At 42.7% G+C, this 20,939-nt stretch overlaps 1 protein-coding gene across 1 annotated transcript in view; it reads right to left on the bottom strand.

Moving 5' to 3' along the window:
* Positions 1-20,939, bottom strand: part of immp2l (inner mitochondrial membrane peptidase subunit 2) — a 110,729-nt gene that overhangs the window by 43,702 nt on the left and 46,088 nt on the right. The gene's annotated exons all lie outside the window — the stretch shown is intronic.

Raw genomic sequence — 20,939 nt, 5'->3', positions numbered from 1 at the left:
ATCAAACGGCAGCGGAGGTGTGAGGTCTGCTTTAGACAAACTCAATTACGGCAGCGACCCGCCAACACTGTTAGGGAAATGCAATTCAATTTCAAAGTGTGTGTGTGTGTGTGTGTGTGTGTGTGTGTGTGTGTGTGTGTGTGTGTGTGTGTGTGTGTGTGTGTGTGTGTGTGTGTGTGTGTGTGTGAAGAGCATCCCAGGCATTGACTTTGAATTGCATTATATTCCCTTTCATTAAAAATCCAATATGGATTTGCCAACACCAACCTGAGCGAGGTGATGAATCGGCCTCACGCGCAAACTGATGGGAGGCATTCATCAGCGAGACTCCGTCGTAGATCAAGCGAGTTTCAGCAGCCCGGACAGACCTTTTAGAGCGCGGCCATTTGTCACCGCCACAGGAGCTAAAATATGACCCATTAGAGGCAGGTAGTGAGTAGGTCAGCAAGAACGTGTGACCCTGCGGAGACACCACCGAGGAACAGCTCAGCAAGTATCGGCTCGTTTGGGGGAGGGGGAGGGGGAGGGGGAGGGGGAGGGAGACAAATGGACCAGGAAAAACCAGGACAAAGTAGTTTCAGTCCCGAAAAGGGAAGATAGCCGGTGATGCTGAAGGGCTGCGCGATAACCAGGGTTCATCAGAATCAAGTTTACTGCCAGGTACGTTTACACATACAAGGAATTTACTTTGGTGTCTGGTGGTGCGAACATAAACAATCTAGGAAAAATAAGATGCGAGGTAGGTACAACATAAATATATAAGGACAATAAAAACAAGTATTTTTAAGAAACAATTTAGCATTAAAAAAAGGACGGGGAGTGGATGACGAGTCTCACTGATAACCAGAGTTCATCAGAGCAGGGATTGGAAAACCTTTTTTCACTGCAACCCAAAAGAGCTAGATCCATCTCATGTTGAATAAGCTTATTTTGGAGGCTTACTCACAACACGCCAAGAGTTTCCTGAGGATAGTGCTAAAGATAAATGTAGGAGGGTCTCATATACAATGTTTAATTATCTGAGGAGCAAGAATGTGCTCAATGCAATCGACCAATTAGATTATCTTAAAAGATGGTCCAATGACTGTTCTTATATATCTCTTTATCAGCTCTTTACATACTACGAGTCATTCACACACACACACACACACACACACACACACACACACACACACACACACACACACACACACACACACACACACACACACACACACACACACACACACACACACACACACACACACACACACACACACACACACACACACACACACACACACACACACACACACACACACACACACACACACACACACACACACACACACACACACACACACACACACACACACACACACACACACACACACATTACAGCCATACTGGGATGTCTGTAACGAGATCAATTAACCTGGAAATCTATCCAACAGTTAGAGCAGGTGTTTCATTCTCAGCCAAAGTCTGGGACCATGAGCAAACATATGAGCTATTAAATCACGTGTCACTTCATATAATCGTTGTATCTACATGAGTACTCTGAGAAAAACAACTTTTCAAAGACTGTAAATCATCTAATCAAGTGTTTCGACCAAATCTAACCACAGGCTTCTCCCAGTTGGACCAATCCAATAAACAGAAGTCATTCATTTAGCACAGGAAGCCGTTAATATCCCCGCCATTCATCACGGAGGTAAACGAGGGGCTGCTGAGCAGTACAGATGACGGTGATAATAAAGATTGCGGGTGTCATGTTGAGGATGTGTGTGTTTAATCACTGAGTCCTTCAGCAAACAGCCAATAAGAGGTGGGCGTTGCTCGTCTGCAGACATGATTAACTGATGATTTCCCTCACAGAAACACAACCTACTCGTTAATAGCGAAGACGACGAGGGAAGACATACGATCTACTTTGAGACTGGAGGAGGATATCTGTGGCGAGACGCGGAGAATTAACCGGCCATTTCTGCTCATCACTCACCGGATAATGAGTCACTGCTATCCGCGGAGAGACGGAAACATACTTCATTTAATCAAGGACAGAAACAGAAGTGCAGTCGTGAAGCTCTGATGCTTCATTTGAGACTTTCTTCTTTCCCTTTTTCACATTTGAGAGGGAAGTAAGTGGGGATTTGGCAACGGTTTGTTTACGTTTGACAGAACTTCAGGTTGATTTCCTGCATTTTGTTCAAACCTGGCCCTTAAACAAACTAAAATATGACGAACATCCTTCTTTATTCTGCCCTTCCTTGCGTTTAGTGTCGTGGTCTACTTTAAAGAGTCCTCTCCTGCTGATGTTCAGGTGTATATCAGTATGTAGTGTCTCTACTTTAAAGAGTCCTCTCCTGCTGATGTTCAGGTGTATATCAGTGTGTAGTGTCTCTACTTTAAAGAGTCCTCTCCTGCTGGTGTTATCAGCATGTAGTGTCTCTACTTTAAAGAGTCCTCTCCTGCTGATGTTCAGGTGTATATCAGTATGTAGTTTCTCTACTTTAAAGAGTCCTTTCCTGCTGATGCTCATAAAGCAGAATAGGGCCTCTTTAAAGGAGGACACTTGAGCACATTTTACTTCAAACACTAGATTAAAAAAACAGTTTCTTAAGATGTGAGTCCTTAAACCATGTGGATGAATCCTTTAATGAAATCCAGGCAGGGGGATACTTTGCTATGAATGATGATCTGTTTCAGTATTAGGGTGTATTCAGCCATTTCTAAACTCAACGTATAACTTCACATATAATTAGTGATTCTTTCTCCATGATATCTGGAAAGGCAGTGATTGGTTGAGCGAACAGGTCCAATTAAAAACATCCTAACTCAAAGTGACAATTTCCATGCAGTGCGTTAAAACTCCATGGGAAGATATGCTGCAGGGAAGGCTTCACACACGCAGGAATATCTTTTCTTTTACGATCAGTCGTTGCCTTTAAGCTTTTGAATTAATGAGCTGACTCAATAGGCTCTTTGTAGAACAGCATGCAGGATCATCTTCACTCAGAGGAGGAAATCTGAAGCTACACCACGAGCAAAGGCTGCTGCACCATCCCTGTTTCCAGAGGTGGGAAGTAGAGGAGTACAAATACATGTTTCAGTACTTTACTCCACTACTTCTTTTTCTGACGACTTTTTACTTTTACTTCTTACATGTTGAACTCAAATACCTGTACTTTCTACTTCTTACATGTTGAACACAAATACCTGTACTTTCTACTTCTTACATGTTGAACACAAATACCTGTACTTTCTACTTCTTACATGTTGAACACAAATACCTGTACTTTCTACTTCTTACATGTTGAACTCAAATACCTGTACTTTCTACTTCTTACATGTAGAACTCAAATACCTGTACTTTCTACTTCTTACATGTTGAACTCAAATACCTGTACTTTCTACTTCTTACATGTTGAACTCAAATACCTGTACTTTCTACTTCTCACATGTTGAACTCAAATACCTGTACTTTCTACTTCTTACATGTTGAACACAAATACCTGTACTTTCTACTTCTTACATGTTGAACACAAATACCTGTACTTTCTACTTCTCACATGTTGAACACAAATACCTGTACTTTCTACTTCTTACATGTTGAACACTAATACCTGTACTTTCTACTTCTTACATGTTGAACTCAAATACCTGTACTTTCTACTTCTTACATGTTGAACTCAAATACCTGTACTTTCTACTTCTTACATGTTGAACACAAATACCTGAACTTTCTACTTCTTACATGTTGAACACAAATACCTGTACTTTCTACTTCTCTCATGTTGAACTCAAATACCTGTACTTTCTACTTCTCACATTTTCTAAACAGGCTCATGTCAAACAAGCACATACAGTTAATATAATCCAAGGGGCGATGCTAGTTTCACGTACAACAGCAGTGACACGTTGAGAAAGGTAGACACGGACCGTATCCAGGTCTTGAGGCTTTTCTGAGCACGTTTGACTCGTGGAAGTCTGAAGAAAAAGCAAGACTACATTAAAGTAAACAACAACAAAATGAAAGCCTGGTTGTCGTGCTTAATGAGCCTTCTTAGTTCCAGCAGGATCATATTAGTAGTCGTTATATTGGATTACATCGCCGGTGTTTACCCGCCGCTCTTCCTTCATTTCATTTCCTGCTAATAAACCCTGAGAGCGGCGTAACGATCGCGGCTGAAGGGAACTAATACCTCTCATTACGGTTCGCTTGGAAAATCTCCCACTTCTTCGCTACATGGGTCAAATAAACTCGGGGAGAAAGTGAAGCGTATTTTCCCCGTGAATTATCACCCCATTACAAACATCTGGAGTTCAGGCGGTGCTCGGGTGGAAAGGAGGAACAGCCTCACATTTATCCAGCGCTCCTCGTGCAGAACCTCCCGGGCTTTAAAGTGATTATTCTGCGCTCACCAGCCCATTAGGCTAAAGCAACATGGCTGACTTTGGGTGATCTTGGGGGCTTTTAAAATAAATATTTGTCTTTATATTGTTTGGTGATGGAGAGCCGCAGATGGCGAGCGTTCGCTTCACCTCTGCTGATGAACTGGAGCCGATAGCAGTCACTTACAAGAGAAGGCTGTTTCCAGAAGCAGGCTGATTCATGACTTATTTATTTCTTCTGCTCCTCAGCTCTGTTTGACTATTTTAATCTTCTCCAGGAAACACTGACGGTACGTCCACACAACAGCTCTTCTAACGCTTCTCTGCCCATCCACTTTGAATGGGAGTAACGTCACTTTGCCTCGCTTTTCGCCAAACTGCATTGTGGGGAATCAAAGCGAAGATTTCCAGGATTTTCAGGATTCAAAAGTTGAGCAATGTTCAACTTTTGAAGCTGAGCTGGAAGCGTCAGCCAATCAAATCCCGTTTATGCAAATCTGACAGTACAAGCGCAGCCAATCAAACCGCGTGAAAGCTGGGAGAGCCAGACCGCAGTTCATTTCCTCATATTCCAAACGAGAAATTACGGTAGCAAACCAACCGGTTCTTTACGACCAGAACTATTTACCGGGATACAAACCGGAGGAACCAGGCATGGAGGGAGGTGGCAGAGACAGTGGGTGAAACTGATAGGTTTTCGTCTGTTTGGGGAGTTTATATATTTATATATATGTTGCTCGCATCAGTTTTTTTGCTTTGTATGCCGGGGGCGGGACATTCATGTGATTGGTTGTTGGTCGCGAAAAATCCCCAAGCTCTCAGACACGCCCAGCTCCAAGCTTTTCAAGATTTTTTCAAAGCTGCTGTGTGGCCGTACCGTGAGTCAGGACGTTCAGCTGTACACCGTAGATATGCTCCCACTTCTTCTATACTGACCTACATCCGTCATACTATTCCCCTCGTGCTACTTTCATTTCTCACCGTCTTAATCAGCATATTACTTTCTAATCTCAATACTTTTCCTGCAGGATTATAGGATTGTTTTATTCCGATCAGTAAAAAGTAACGGCCCTTCCACACAGCGGCGTGCGTTGAAGCTGGCCGGCGGGCGTGTCTGAAACTCAACCAACAACCAATCACATTAATCTCCCGCCCCTGACACACAAGCAGCGGTTTGATTGGCTAAAGCTTGTACTGGCATTTGATTCGATTGGCTGACGCTTCTGCTGAGGCTTCAAAAGTTGAACATTGCTCAACGTTTGCCGCGAGTCACGCCAGCAAAGCTCCGCGTGGCTTCCCACAATGCAGTTTGGCGAAAAGTGACGTCACTCCATTCAAAGTGAATGGTGGAGCTTTCAACGCACGCCACTGTGTGGACGGGCCGTAAGAAGTATACGGTGGCTGAACGTTCCCAACATCTCTTCCATCAGGAGAACCGAGCTGCAGCTTCAGAAAGGATGCAAATATAAAAACACAAATGTTCCAAAACAGAAACATCTTCAGCAACTTGACAACACACGCAGCGTTTAGAGAACGTTCAGCAACTTGACAACACACGCAGCGTTTAGAGAACGTTCAGCAACTTGACAACACACGCAGCGTTTAGAGAACGTTCAGCAACTTGACAACACACGCAGCGTTTAGAGAACGTTCAGCAACTTGACAACACACGCAGCGTTTAGAGAACGTTCAGCAACTTGACAACACACGCAGCGTTTAGAGAACGTTCAGCAACTTGACAACACACGCAGCGTTTAGAGAACGTTCAGCAACTTGACAACACACGCAGCGTTTAGAGAACGTTCAGCAACTTGACAACACACGCAGCGTTTAGAGAACGTTCAGCAACTTGACAACACACGCAGCGTTTAGAGAACGTTCAGCAACTTGAGGAGACAGGCCGTTTACTACATGTGTTTCCGCGGCTCTATTCCTTAAAGGTGGGGTAGGTCATTTTGGAGAAACCAGCTCGAGTGCGCCAGAATTAGAAAATACACACACGAACGCGCACATGACCAATGAGGGCACGAGATCAGTGTGTGCACAGATGGAAGGCTGACAGGCAGGTAGGCCATCCAGTTACTTTAGCCGGCTCAGATGATTGGTCGTGCTTTTTACAGCGCCACGGCTTCCACTGATGATATTTTTTATGGATTTATTGTCAAAGCACTTCAGATATTCATTGCTATCTGGATGTTAAGAGCATTCCATGGAATATAACAACAAGTGTATCTCGAGCCGGTTTCTCAAACTTACCTCCCCCACCTTTGACGCTCTTACCGTTTTCATTCTGTAAAGCACTTTGAATGACCTCGTGTTGAAAGGTGTTGGATAAATACACTTGGATTAGTTTACTGATTACATGTTTACAGTAACCCTCCCTAACACCTCTCTGTGTCTGCTTTCATCCCCCAGCCTCCACCACAGGCTGCTCTATGGTTACACATTCTCTAATGAATAATTTACCTTTCCCTAATCACCCCGTAAAGCTGCTTCATTTAAAAACTTCCTCCTAGTGCGCCGATTAGAGCCGGGAGCCAAGGTGAGGGAGGAAGATTAGAGGAAACACGAGACCGTTAGCTCGGCTCGTTACCGAACGGCCAAATGTCATCGCCACGCACGGAGGAACAATCAGAGCCATTATCACCACAAACAACTCTCATTTAAAAGCTTCAGCTCGTCTTTGAGATATTTAAGAAGTCATATTAAGTGTTTGTCCATCGCTTTAAAGTCACAGCTGCTCCATCATCTGGACAAAGACTCTACGAATCAGCCGACATCAGTAAGATATGAATCTGTGACCACCACCATGTCCTGAACAGTGAATATGAACTGTTTGTGAACCGAACCGGAGAGAGAGCGTACTAAGATTGAATGAAGCTCGACTGAGGCTCTCCTGTGTGCACCGGTCAGTCCTCAAATCAAACTTAAATCCCAGATCTAATGTACGTGAGAGGGTCTCAAACACGTGTCTCTTCAGTGTTTGTGATGGTATGTCACATTTCTGTTCCTTGTGTCTTAATATTTGTCCTGAAGCTGCTGTGATGCAAGAAACACTTCAGACTCCATCTGAAGTATTATCGTATCGTACAGTATAAAATAATCCTCTGGCTCCAAGTGAGACTGAGAGATCTTCCTTCTTTTATGGATGTACTTCAGTCTGGGGTTGATCTCGACCGAGTGCGTTGAGCTGTGGATGTTCCAGCGACGAAGGGCCGTGTGAACATGCGTCTGGGAGGAACGATTCTTCAAAGCACGGACCTGACTCAGACAGTTTCCAGCACTTTTTGCTCCCCCCCCCAACACTGATGGCACTCAATGTGATGACTTTCAGTCTGCAGCAGAGTGCTTCTGTCTAAATGAATGGGAGGTTTATTTAGTGAGAGGTTCAACCGGTCAGTGACAGAAGACTGAGGTTATAAAGGAGTAACTGGCAGGTGGAGAGCAGAGCTGAAAACATAAGCAGGAGTCTGATGATTATTTAATAATTGTGCTCAGCTGATCAATCCCGGCGTGGGTAGGTCGCCAGCAGGGGCAAACACACAACGGCTCAAAACACCATTCAGCAACTTGAGGAAACATGTGCAGCGTTTACTGAACGCTGCAAGAAGCTCAAAACCCAAAAGAAACTGTCTCCAGGGTTTCTGAAACACTCACCGTGGCATGTCAGTATCCATTTATTGATCTGGATATCGATATCAATCAATGATTGGAGGCTTAAACTCTGACAGACCAAACATCCCAACTATACCTTCTCAAATCTCCAATCTGTTAGGTAAGAGGACGGCTAAATATAGACACCAGTCAAAGCTAACTCTCTGTGTGCATGCCATTCAAACAGAAGCTCAGCGGGGGGAACAGATCTGAGAGAAACCTCTACAGAGAGCCAGGGGAGCGATCTGATACGCATCAAACCGCAGGCAAACACATCCCTTTATTTGTTTAATAACCAGCTGAAAGCCCAGAGAGCGCAGCTGTTTGACTGCATCAACGTGTACCACCCTCTGCTGCCTCGCCTCTGTGCTGCAACAAAATGACCTAAAACCTATTTTTAACAGTAGAAACTAGACACACATCAATCTGAACCATCTCTGTACTTTCTGACACCAAGGCATCTGAAGGGCAGCCGTCATTCGAGAAGTCAAACTGAGTTTCTGTGCAGACCGGAGGACGCCTTCGATTTGTCCCCTTATGTAACCGCAGGCTGGAGTGATCAATGAGCCAGTCTGGACTGAAGTGAATTCTGCCCGCTGGTTGAATGCTCCAGGGATCGATGACACAACCACGAGTTCATCTGCTCCAAGGTGGACTGTCTAGAGAACGAGCAGTCACTTCCTGCGCTGATATCTGTGGTGGAAACTCCACACTTAAATCACCTTCTGGTAAGAAAAGAACAAATCTACAAGCTTCAAACTAAAGTTGTGTTATTTAACATTTCCAGCTGGAAGGACAGATAACCTGGACCAAAGTGTGCTAAAGACAGCTGACCCCGTTACGCAGAAGAGCAATTACTTTATACAAAGGAGCAGGAAACAAAAAGGGACAGAAGCAGAGAGGGCAAAAGTACACTTATCCTTTCCTCAAGTAGAAGTACAGATACTCGTGTTTAAAAATACTCTGGTGAAAGTAGAAGTACTGACTAAACTTCTTTCCTCAAGTCAAAGTAAAGAGCTTTGAAATGTACTTCAGTAAAAAGTACCCATAACTAGCAGCTGTTTTAAAGAGTACCTGACCTCCCTTTATATTAATAGAACAATAATGTCATTGTTAGCTAATGAATGTTTCCATGGTGACCAACGGCAACATGACAACGTTTCCATTGGTCCCTCTTCTTTAGAGAAGACCAGGAAATGATGGATACACGGATCGTGTTCAAATCAATAGGCACGCAATGACTCTAAATAATAATGATCACGCCACCAAACACACATTCAGACTAAAGGAACCAGCCTGTTTGGAAAATGAGAGAAGTAGAAAGTACAGGTATTTGAGTTCAACATGTAAGAAGTAGAAAGTACAGGTATTTGAGTTCAACATGTGAGAAGTAGAAAGTACAGGTATTTGAGTTCAACATGTAAGAAGTAGAAAGTACAGGTATTTGAGTTCAACATGTAAGAAGTAGAAAGTACAGGTATTTGTGTTCAACATGTAAGAAGTAGAAAGTACAGGTATTTGTGTTCAACATGTAAGAAGTAGAAAGTACAGGTATTTGAGTTCAACATGTAAGAAGTAGAAAGTACAGGTATTTGAGTTCAACATGTAAGAAGTAGAAAGTACAGGTATTTGTGTTCAACATGTAAGAAGTAGAAAGTACAGGTATTTGTGTTCAACATGTAAGAAGTAGAAAGTACAGGTATTTGTGTTCAACATGTGAGAAGTAGAAAGTACAGGTATTTGTGTTCAACATGTAAGAAGTAGAAAGTACAGGTATTTGTGTTCAACATGTAAGAAGTAGAAAGTACAGGTATTTGTGTTCAACATGTAAGAAGTAGAAAGTACAGGTATTTGAGTTCAACATGTAAGAAGTAGAAAGTACAGGTATTTGTGTTCAACATGTAAGAAGTAGAAAGTACAGGTATTTGTGTTCAACATGTTAGAAGTAGAAAGTACAGGTATTTGTGTTCAACATGTGAGAAGTAGAAAGTACAGGTATTTGTGTTCAACATGTAAGAAGTAGAAAGTACAGGTATTTGAGTTCAACATGTAAGAAGTAGAAAGTACAGGTATTTGGGTTCAAAATGTAAGAAGTCAAAGTCAAAAGTCGTCGTAGTGGAGTAAAGTACCGATACCAGAAGAATGTACTGAAGTGCAGTAACAAAGTATTTGTACTCCTCTACTTCCCACCTCTGGACACAGACAGGTAACATCTGTATGATTATTTGCCTAGCAACGGTCCTGCTGTCTGTCGAGTGCAAGAGAACAGAGGGTTGCCAGTCTTTTGTATTAAAGGTGGGATAAAGCCTGGGACTGACAGCTCTAGTTTCATAATAAATTAGACTTGATGATACATTTCTACGATCCTATTGAGTGCAGAGTACTGCCGAGAGACAGTCTTTACACTTCCCTCAGCGGCAATTCAAAGAGAAAATAGATCCATCAATCTCCCCTTAACGCTGGAAACCAGAAGAGAAAACATTGGGAGCACATCGAGCTGGAGTGTAACGGTTTGCCGTCCTGCGGTGAAAAGGACCCGAAATTCATCACCGTGCGAATCCACTCTCTGAAAAGCCCTGCAGCTCCAGAGTGCAAACGAGCTGCTGTCGTCAATACGGGTTCTCGCGTACGCTGAGAGGGTTAGAACAAGCTCATCTAAACCTCTGCAGAGTCCAGAAGAGGGGGAGCATATCAGAATGTAAAAGTGGAAGTGCTGTGCAGGTTTAAAGTAAATATACATTCAATATATGTTGACATGTTAGCAGAATCTGTTTTGTAATGAATACATGTGCTTTCAGAAATGTTGTCGTTGTTTTTGTGTTCCCTGCAGGATATTGAGGGATGGTCTGAAATATTAATTGGGTCATATTAGAGGAAATAGCTGGGCTCTGAAGAGCAGGAGGGAGGAGACGGGCCAATACAAAGCTGAGGTGATGGAGAGGCGAGGGTTCAGAGGGCAGTATCAGAGTAGCATGATATCAAAGGTATCCCAACTGTAGCTGTGAACATGACAGGATGTGTGATTACCTAGAAGAGCATCAGGACTGTTTGAGGCATATGATAGCTATGTGATTAACATGATGATTCAGCCTCTATGGAGAGAGACATATGACAAGCATGCTCATTTCTGACGTGGAGCTAATCTGAAGTAAACATTGAATACTGCTTTCTATTCCTCCATCTTGTGACTGAGTAACTCCCTCTCTTGGATATCAGCATGTGAAGGACACTGTTCAGGAACTAGTTGATGCTCTGTATGTGATGACTACTTCCATTCTGGAGAGGATCACAGATACATGGATCCTGAGGTTCAAGCTCAAGCCGGGGACCAGAGAGATTTAACATTTTTAAGTAAAGTCATAATTTTTGAGATTTTGAGAAAGAGTCAGAATTTTGAGAAAAAAGTCAGAATTTGGGGATTTTTTAGAAAAATACCAAATAATTTTCTTTTTCTTTGTTTTGAATACTTCCATTCTTGAGAGGATCAGAGATACATGGATCCTGAGATTGAAGCTCAATGGGGACCAGGGAGAGTTTTCTAACACCGTGTTCAGCTATCATATATTTTCTCCTGCACGATTTCCAAAGAGAGGAGAAGCCCTCGGGCCGAATGAAAAACAGACTGCTGGGATCGTAGCCAACTCTGCAAACAGCATGTACTAGTTTCCACATGCTAATACAATATTTATCCACACGGCTTTACCATGTGTGTCGTGAATTATGCAGTAAATAATGCACTGTATTAATAATGAACATGCTGGGCTCAGCAAAATAACAGAGAAATAATTTAAAGGTTACATTTAAACTTTATTTTGCTGATCCAAGATGTTTGAAGGGTTTATTAGTATGTTTTCATTGTGACACTGCCTAATGTACAGTTTCATGAATAGACTTAAGTTATATGGTTGTAGGTTGACTTTACTTCCTGTCTATCTTCTGCTGCTGTTCCCTTTAGTGTTTACTTCCTGTCTGTCTTCTTCTGCTATTCCCTTTAGTGTTTACTTCCTGTCTGTCTTCTTCTGCTGTTCCCTTTAGTCTTTACTTCCTGTCTGTCTTCTTCTGCTGTTCCCTTTAGTGTTTACTTCCTGTCTGTCTTCTTCTGCTGTTCCCTTTAGTGTTTACTTCCTGTCTGTCTTCTTCTGCTGTTCCCTTTAGTATTTACTTCCTGTCTGTCTTCTTCTGCTTTTCCCTTTAGTGTTTACTTCCTGTCTGTCTTCTTCTGCTGTTCCCTTTAGTGTTCAATTCCTGTCTGTCTTCTTCTGTTGTTCCCTTTAGTGTTTACTTCCTGTCTGTCTTCTTCTGCTGTTCCCTTTAGTGTTTACTTCCTGTCCGTCTTCTACTGCTGTTCCCTTTAGTGTTTACTTCCTGTCTGTTTTCTTCTTCTGTTCCCTTTAGTGTTCACTTCCTGTCTGTCTGTCTTATTATACTGTTCCCTTTAGTCTTCACTTCCTGTCTGTCTTCTTCTGTTGATTTGTCTAACATCTAGGGGACTTTTAATTCCACAAGTATAAAACTAAATATTTAAAAAGTATTGCAGTGTTTTCTTCTTCTTCTCTTGTCTGTATGGTGGCAGACTAAACTCAGCAGTGTTTATTCGAGAAAGGATAAGATCTGCTTTATTTCATATTAAATAATATGCCTGGTTAAGCCCCGATAGCAATCATGTGGATCTGCTTCAGGCATCTCGACATTTAATTAACTTATTAACAGACAAACAGCAGCGGGGCCAGAATGAAAAGACCTCACAGGACGTTATTAAAAAATAAAATGTCCTGAAGTTCAAACTGGTGCGTTGAAGGTCCTAGCGTTAAAGGTGGTATCGTCAAAAGCATGAAGATCATTTTCCATAATTACCTTATTTAAAATAGACATCTGATTAAATGCTTCTTTATACATGTTTGCAAGAAGACATCCTATTAAGCCATGAATGTATACGTATTGTACATTCAGTTAGCCAAAGTTGAACCGAACTTCATCCATCGAGTAGTTGTTGAAAAATGTAAATATGGATTAGAATGACAGAGAGCCTGACAGCGGCCTTTGAGAAACTCCTGAAGTTGTTCTGATGGTTATAAGTTGGTCCTACGATCAAAACACATTAGACTGAAGCCCTTTTCTGTGCACCAGTCGATCGTACAATTGAATACAGACTCTGATCCAACATCACATCTACGTTGAAGGGTCTGTGATGGAGGCGTGTGGCGCAGTGGACTAGTGCGTAGGTGTTGGGATCAGGGGGTCCAGGTTCAAACCCCACTGCAGTCAGCATGTCGTTGTGTCCCTGAGACACTTCACCCAAAGTGCTCCTGTGGGGATTACCCACAGTATTGAGTATGTAAGTCGCTTTATATAAAAGCATCTAACATGTAATGTGATGTAATGTGATGTCATTTCTTTTAACATTGGAACAAAAACCACAGGGGATGATAACGTGATCTTTCTTTGTAAACAGAACTCCTTTCTTGTTTCGGACCTAAATAATAACTCCACTGATGGCTGAAAGAAAGTCTGTCTGTCCGTCCATAGCTTCTCCTTGGTTAACTGGACTTATAACATTCACACTGTACATTTTATATTTACAATTAATTGAATATTCCATTCCATGCACACTTATGTAAATAATATCCTGCTTATATTGTGTTAACAGAAACAATTCTATTTTGAGATGTTTATATGTTAGAATTATTTATTTCTCCACTCTCAATTTGTTATTATGTGCAATGCCTTGTTTTGTTTCATGCTGCTAAGGCGAAAACATTTCCCAAATTGGGATTAATAAATTAAATCTTATCTGATCTTATTTGTTTTTTCTGGAAATATCTCAACAACCTTATTGAAGAAGAAGATTCAACTTAATGTCATTACGTAGTACAGGTACTATGTAACACAATGGTTTCTCTGCATTTGACCCATCCTAGTGTTAGGAGCAGTGTGCTGCCATTATGTACGCCGCCCGGGGAGCAGTGTAGGGAACGGTGCCTTGCTCAGGGACACCTCGTAGCACTTGGTCTTTCCGGGACTTGAACTGGTGACCTTCCAGTTGCCAAGCCAAGTCCCTCTCGACTTCGCCACCACCGCCCTATGATGGATGGATTGTTGTCGAATTTCGTTCAGACGCTCATGTTCCCCAGAGGATATATCCCAATGAATGTAATACTCTGACTTTTCATCTATTACAAACAGCAGCTCTTAATCTCTACTTATTGTTAAGATCTTAGAATGATAAACTGCAACACAGACTGAATCACCCTGTTTGGCACCAGTCAAGCCTTTCATTGAATTCAGAGTTTAATCCCTGATCCAGTACAGGACGAGGGTCTAATGCTGTGGGAAATATGTTCTTGTTTTAGTCTTTAATCCTTAATAATGTTGCAAATAGAGCTGCTGTGATGCAAGAAACGGTCTAGACATGGCTGAAATATAAAGTGTAGTATCTTAGACAAAGCACTATGGAGCTACAGATACAGACAGTGCCATTGTTAATATTCAGATCAACAACATCCACCTCCATCTGCGTACAGTCGACTGCGTGAGGAAATTAAAGAACGTAGAGATCAATTATTGCCACGGAGAGTGATTGACAGCTGGCAGAGAAATGAAATCGGTGTTATTAAAACCATCGCTAGGGGAATAATGAGCCCCAGCTGCTCCTCCTCACACCTCCACAATAACATGTGTGTTTTGACATTTCCTGGTGAACATGCTGCTGTCAGACATTGGATAAACTATGCATGTGTGTGAGGGTGTGATGGAGCGCTGATTTTGATCACCTCCATTATCTCCAAGGCCATTTGAGTGCCCTTCAGGGAACATCAGATAACCGTAACAATCACCTCTCATGATCGATGGTTTTCCTGCAGGTCATTGAGGGGACACCACACCAACAGCAGCAGGTTTACAGAAACACAAAACCTGTTCCAGCCTGAAGTCAAAGAAACGCAATGAACTGAGAATCAGAGCCGCTATTATCCGTGTGAAGATTGTGCATTTTAATTAAAAGATGTCTCCACAGAAAGATCAGTTTAGATATGACGTGTTTCTGTAGTGGATAAATAAAGACCTGACAGTGAAGATTTGTTTAACCTTTTTCTGCAGCTTTTAATACAAAATAATGTCTGGGTCCTGGATGTTGATGTGGTTCTAGTTTCTACTGTTAAAATAAAAGAACTGCAGCACGGTCACTTGACTTCACTGCACCACGCTAAGCTAAAGGAGGCTAATGTTGGGCTATAAAGGAACTACAGCACGGTCACATGACTTCACGTCACCACCGCTAAGCTAAAGGAGGCTAATGTTGGGCTATAAAGGAACTACAGCACGGTCACTTGACTTCACTGCACCACGCTAAGCTAAAGGAGGCTAATGTTGGGCTATAAAGGAACTACAGCACGGTCACATGACTTCACGTCACCACCGCTAAGCTAAAGGAGGCTAATGTTGGGCTATAAAGGAACTACAGCACGGTCACATGACTTCACGTCACCACCGCTAAGCTAAAGGAGGCTAATGTTGGGCTATAAAGGAACTACAGCACGGTCACATGACTTCACCTCACCACCACTAAGCTAAAGGTGATGACGTTTAGTTGTTTTATTTAGACACTTATTAGCAACCTCCGTTTTTAAATTCACCAGTGGTGTATTTACTGACATGTTTTATGTGGTAGAACAAATTGTTAAAATCTCTTCAGCTTCAAGCTTTTTTAGAAGAACATCCAACCGTCCTTCTAACAACAAATCGCAAACACAGCTTTAAAACTGTTGGCGATTAGCACAGAGGTCCAATAACCTTCCTCTTGGGCTCACTTGAGACAAAGCTCCTGACAACTTTTCCCTCTGTTGAAACGGGGCGATGTCTTTCCCTACAGACAGGAACTACAAGTATTTCCAAAGGTCTAATTGTGGACGGCCTCCTCTCCGGACCATCTGTCTCTGCCTCAAACTCTGCTCTGAAGTTTCCATCAAACATTATGAGGAGAAACTTCCCCTCAGTTAAACTATTGGAGTCGATTACTGAGGGATAACTTTCTCTTGCTGGCTTTAAATTAGTAGTTTGGCGTCTGGTTGATTCTCCCGTGGAGACTCGGTGGACAACATTGTTATTTTCTGCAGCCCTTTGTGGATTTTTCTGAAACAGTGTCAGTGATCTAAAGTAAATGTTAGGTTTTTTTCCGTCAGATCCTCGGAAACAAAGAGCCCCGACTTCTCTCCGGAGCGGCAGTGTTATTCTGCACAGCGGGGAGGAATCCACCAGAGAAGAAGAAGAAAAACAGAGAGACGTGTCCACACCCACAGGGAGAGGGACATAGACCAGAATGCATTGCAGCTACATGACAGGTTGTGCTTTGAATACAGAAGGTCTCTCACTTATTTCTCTCTTTTTCGGCTGGGGAAATCTCCGAGCTGTGAGAATGATTCTCTCCAGCTGCACGTAAAATCAGAGGACAAAGAAACACGTTCACAACCATGCACTATAGGGGGCTGCAGAATGGCATGCTGGGAAATGTAGGAAATCTCAGAGGAGGGTCAAAGAAAAATAATCAACCAAGAAGTTAATTCGTTTTTAAGCTTTTGAAGGAACTTTTATTAAGTTATAGCTGTTTTTAAGGCAATAAACTAACTGTGAAGATCAACACTGTGATTATTGTACCCTAAGAACGTGTTTTTGGGAGTTTACAGCGACGTTTGGAGCTTTGGGGAGCTGCTGCTGTATGAGAGCAGCAGTTAAAAAAACACGTTTTTATAATTTCTTTCAAAACTCAGAATTCAGACTTTTTAAAGAATTCGGAAATTTTTCTCATCACAACATATTTTATTTTTCCTCAAAATCAAAAAGTTCAAACTTTTTTCAATATCTTAATAAAATTCGGACTTTTCTCAAAAAAATTACTTTTCATTCAACATTTCAAAATTCAGACTCAACATTTTTCTAAAAATCAAAAAATTCAGACTTTTTCCTAAAAATCTCACAATTCAGATGGTTTTACCCAAAATTCAGACTTTTTCTCAATATTAAAAAACGTGGACTCAAAATCTCAACGTTTTGACTTTTATCTCAAAAATCTGACTTTAATCCCAAAAATGTTGTCTTTTTAAAAAAAAAAAAAAAAAAATTAAGATTTTTTCTCAAAATATTTTTTTTTTACTTTTTTCAGAACAACTAAAGGCCCTGACACACCAAGCAGTCACCAGAGAACTCGCCGACGCCGACTATTGCGTGGGCGTGTTCTCCTGCGTCTTGGCCATGTGTCGCACTGGAACACACCGCAAAGACTTCAGCCGAGCACGTACGAACTGCGCATGCGTGAGTGGCAATAACTCTCCTTACCAGCAGGCGGCGGTAGTGTGTATTCGTCATTCAAAACAGTCAACAACCGGAAGACAGAGAAGAAGAACAGACTACGTGATATAAACAAACAACAAATGGCGTGTGCGTTCCATTTTCACTCCATCTTCCCAACTGTGCGGTACTGGAGCTATCAGCCATTGGAGTGTTGCTTGTGGAAGACATTCTCAAGCAACCGTTTCGCTTCTCATGCACTGATTCGCTAGCTGAACAGCCAATCAGAGTGATTTCTTTGTCCGACTGCCTGTGGCCGACTCACGGCCGATTCAACATGTTGAATCGGCCGTGCGTCGGCCATGAAAGGCCAAATAAGGCGTGTCGACGGTGCGGGACACACCAAATTGAGTTTGGGCGACAGGGCACGCTTCGTCGTCCGACCAACGAAAACGTCCGATTTCGGTCTGGTGTGTCCGGGGCTGTTGTATTTCATTCCCAAAAATATGACTTTTTCCAAAATTCGAACTCTTATCTCAAAATGTTGACTTTTTGTTACATTAAAGTGACTTATAGAAACATTGTTCAAAATTCGGCTTTTCCCATTGTGACAAAAAATAAATATTGGAAATGAGAAAAGGGTTTTGCAATCTTTACCACTTTCCTCAAAAGAGCCTGTTGACGTCCAGCAGGTTCCCTTTGTGTCACAGCTCTCTTCCTCCCCGGGGGACAGCGTATTTATTCAGAGAGGATCTTTACATGGCACAGCTGTGGATTCATAAATGGAAAATAGTCTCTAACTGTCACCCAGAGGGAACCGGGCGGTTAGCCACCGCTCGCTCGGCCCACACTACTCAGAAAGACAAGAAGAGAGCATGTGAAGACGGATGCTGCGAGTCAGAGGAAGGCTCGGGGGAGCTCCATTAGCAGATCTGCAGATTCTCTCAGAGCTTTTTAAAGCAATCATAGAAGCAGATCCAGCTCCCAGAGGGAAACCAGTGCAGCCATCACATTCATCTGCAGCCCAACGGACACGAGCAGCTTCAGAGGAACGGATGCAGTGAACACAACGGAGGAGATGAAGACATATTGAGCGCAGTGATCATGAACCGTCAGAGAGCGATGCTGCAGAGTGGACATGTGATCACGGACACACAGGGTGCTTCCTGGCTCCTACACACATCTCGTATTGTAAGAAACACTTGGATTCATTTCATCAGAAACATTTAGTCTAGTTCAGATTCAAGATCCAAGGCTTCATCATCATGTGCTCAGCAGCTACAATGTAGATAAGTCAGTGAAAAGCTGAAGTCCTCCTCCAACAGAGCAACATGAGTATAGGTGAAATGAAACTGATAGCAGAGTGTAAGGAGAGTCTATCTACAAGTGAATGGAATATGACGTGTTAAATGGATGATTAGTAAGATGCAAACAGATGAATGTTTATGGATGTTCTTTAGAAGTGCAGGTGTTTAACAGTCTCATGGCCTGTGGGGTGGAACTGTGAAGGAAGAGCTTTGTTTGGGTGCAAGCAGCACATTATGAGGGGTATTATAGCCTACATGGATTTGAACTGTCTCTGTCTCAGAGTGAGTCGTCTCATAACTGTCAGTGTTCGTCAGTATTTCTGAAATCACTAGGTTAGCTACGTTAGCTAGCTAGCTTACAGCAGATCTGCAGTGACATCAGAAGGAGTCATGTGATCACATTGTTCAAAAACGTTTCCAACAACAGAGACAGTTGTTCATCGTTATAATCCTGAACGTCTCGTTTAGTGTCTCCTGGTCTCCCAGCTGTGTGCGTCACTCTTTAGTGTCCCCTGGTCTCCCAACTGTAGGCGTCACTCGTTAGTGTCCCCTGGTCTCCCAGCTGTGTGCGTCCGTCACTTTTTAGTGTCCCCTGGTCTCCCAGCTTTGTGCGTCACTCTTTAGTGTCCCCTGGTCTCCCAGCTGTGTGCGTCACTCTTTGGTGTCCGGTGGTCTCCCAGCTGTGCGCGTCACTCTTTAGTGTCCCCTGGTCTCCCAGCTGTGTGCGTCACTCTTTAGAGACCTGGGAGACCAGGGGACACTAAAGAGGGACGCAAGATATGTTAACCTGTTTAATATTAATATACGTCTAACTGTGTTTATTATTGCTTGAGATCCTTGATTTATGATGGGTGACCTTAAGATAGCTTGTTAAAAGTTTAAAAGTTATAATTTTGTAAATGCAACTTTTTCACTGAACTGCAGTTAATTAAAAAAACTAAAAACATACACTTAAGAAACTAAAATGATCATGTAAACCTTTTATCTAACATTTACAATATATGAACATTGAAAAATAAAAAAGGAAAGCAGCGAAGACACACACACACACACACACACACACACACACACACACACACACACACACACACACACACACACACACACACACACACACACACACACACACACACACACACACACACACACACACACACACACACACACACACACACACACACACACACACACACACACACACACACACACACACACACACAGCACAATAGAAGCAGCCTTGGACACCACCGTTACCGTGGCAACTACTCTCAACGAGTGCCCACACACACACTTAAGCACTTATTGACAGTCACACAGTTTCTTGACCCATAATGCATTGCAGCAAACAGTCCACTGTTGAATGTTTTTAACTCCTTGCGTCTCTGTTGCTGCTGACCAATAAAAACAGCTATAAAGGAACTACAGCACGGTCACATGACTTCACGTCACCACCGCTAAGCTAAAGGAGGCTAATGTTGGGCTATAAAGGAACTACAGCACGGTCACATGACTTCACTTCACCACCGCTAAGCTAAAGGAGGCTAATGTTGGGCTATAAAGGAAATACAGCACGGTCACATGACTTCACTTCACCACCGCTAAGCTAAAGGAGGCTAATGTTGGGCTATAAAGGAACTACAGCACGGTCACATGACTTCACCTCACCACTGCTAAGCTAAAGGAGGCTAATGTTGGGCTATAAAGGAACTACAGCACGGTCACATGACTTCACGTCACCACCGCTAAGCTAAAGGAGGCTAATGTTGGGCTATAAAGGAACTACAGCACGGTCACATGACTTCACGTCACCACCGCTAAGCTAAAGGTGGCTAATGTTGGGCTATAAAGGAACTACAGCACGGTCACATGACTTCACGTCACCACTGCTAAGCTAAAGGAGGCTAATGTTGGGTATGATGGCGTTTAGTCATCTCATTTAGACTCATTTACGGGTTCAGGACTCATTCCTGAACCACTCATTAGCACCATTTTAGGGGTTTCTAGCCCAAAAGGTTTTTAAAATGTTGGATTGGCTGACTGTCAGGTGGCTGAATATCACATGTAAGCGCAGTTAACAAAGTGTGATATCTACATTATGTTGAGTTATGTCTGAGGAGCAGCGACGGTGCGTTCAGGTGCTCTGAAACCGATCTGCATCCCAACGAGCTTCAGATTGACGGAGAGGACGCTCTGCGTGGATTTATGTCCCATTATCCTGACTAATTGCCTCCTCGCACACCCAGCTCCGCTAACTGTTTGCAGGGCTTGCAAACACTAATAAGAGCAAATGTGGCAGGGCCATTACTGCGCAGATTTATATCCAAC

Source organism: Notothenia rossii (genome assembly GCF_949606895.1).
Source record: "Notothenia rossii genome assembly, chromosome: 5".
Taxonomy (NCBI): Eukaryota; Metazoa; Chordata; class Actinopteri; order Perciformes; family Nototheniidae; genus Notothenia; species Notothenia rossii.
Note: the sequence above shows the minus strand (reverse complement) of the source record. Positions and strands in the feature narration are given on the sequence as shown.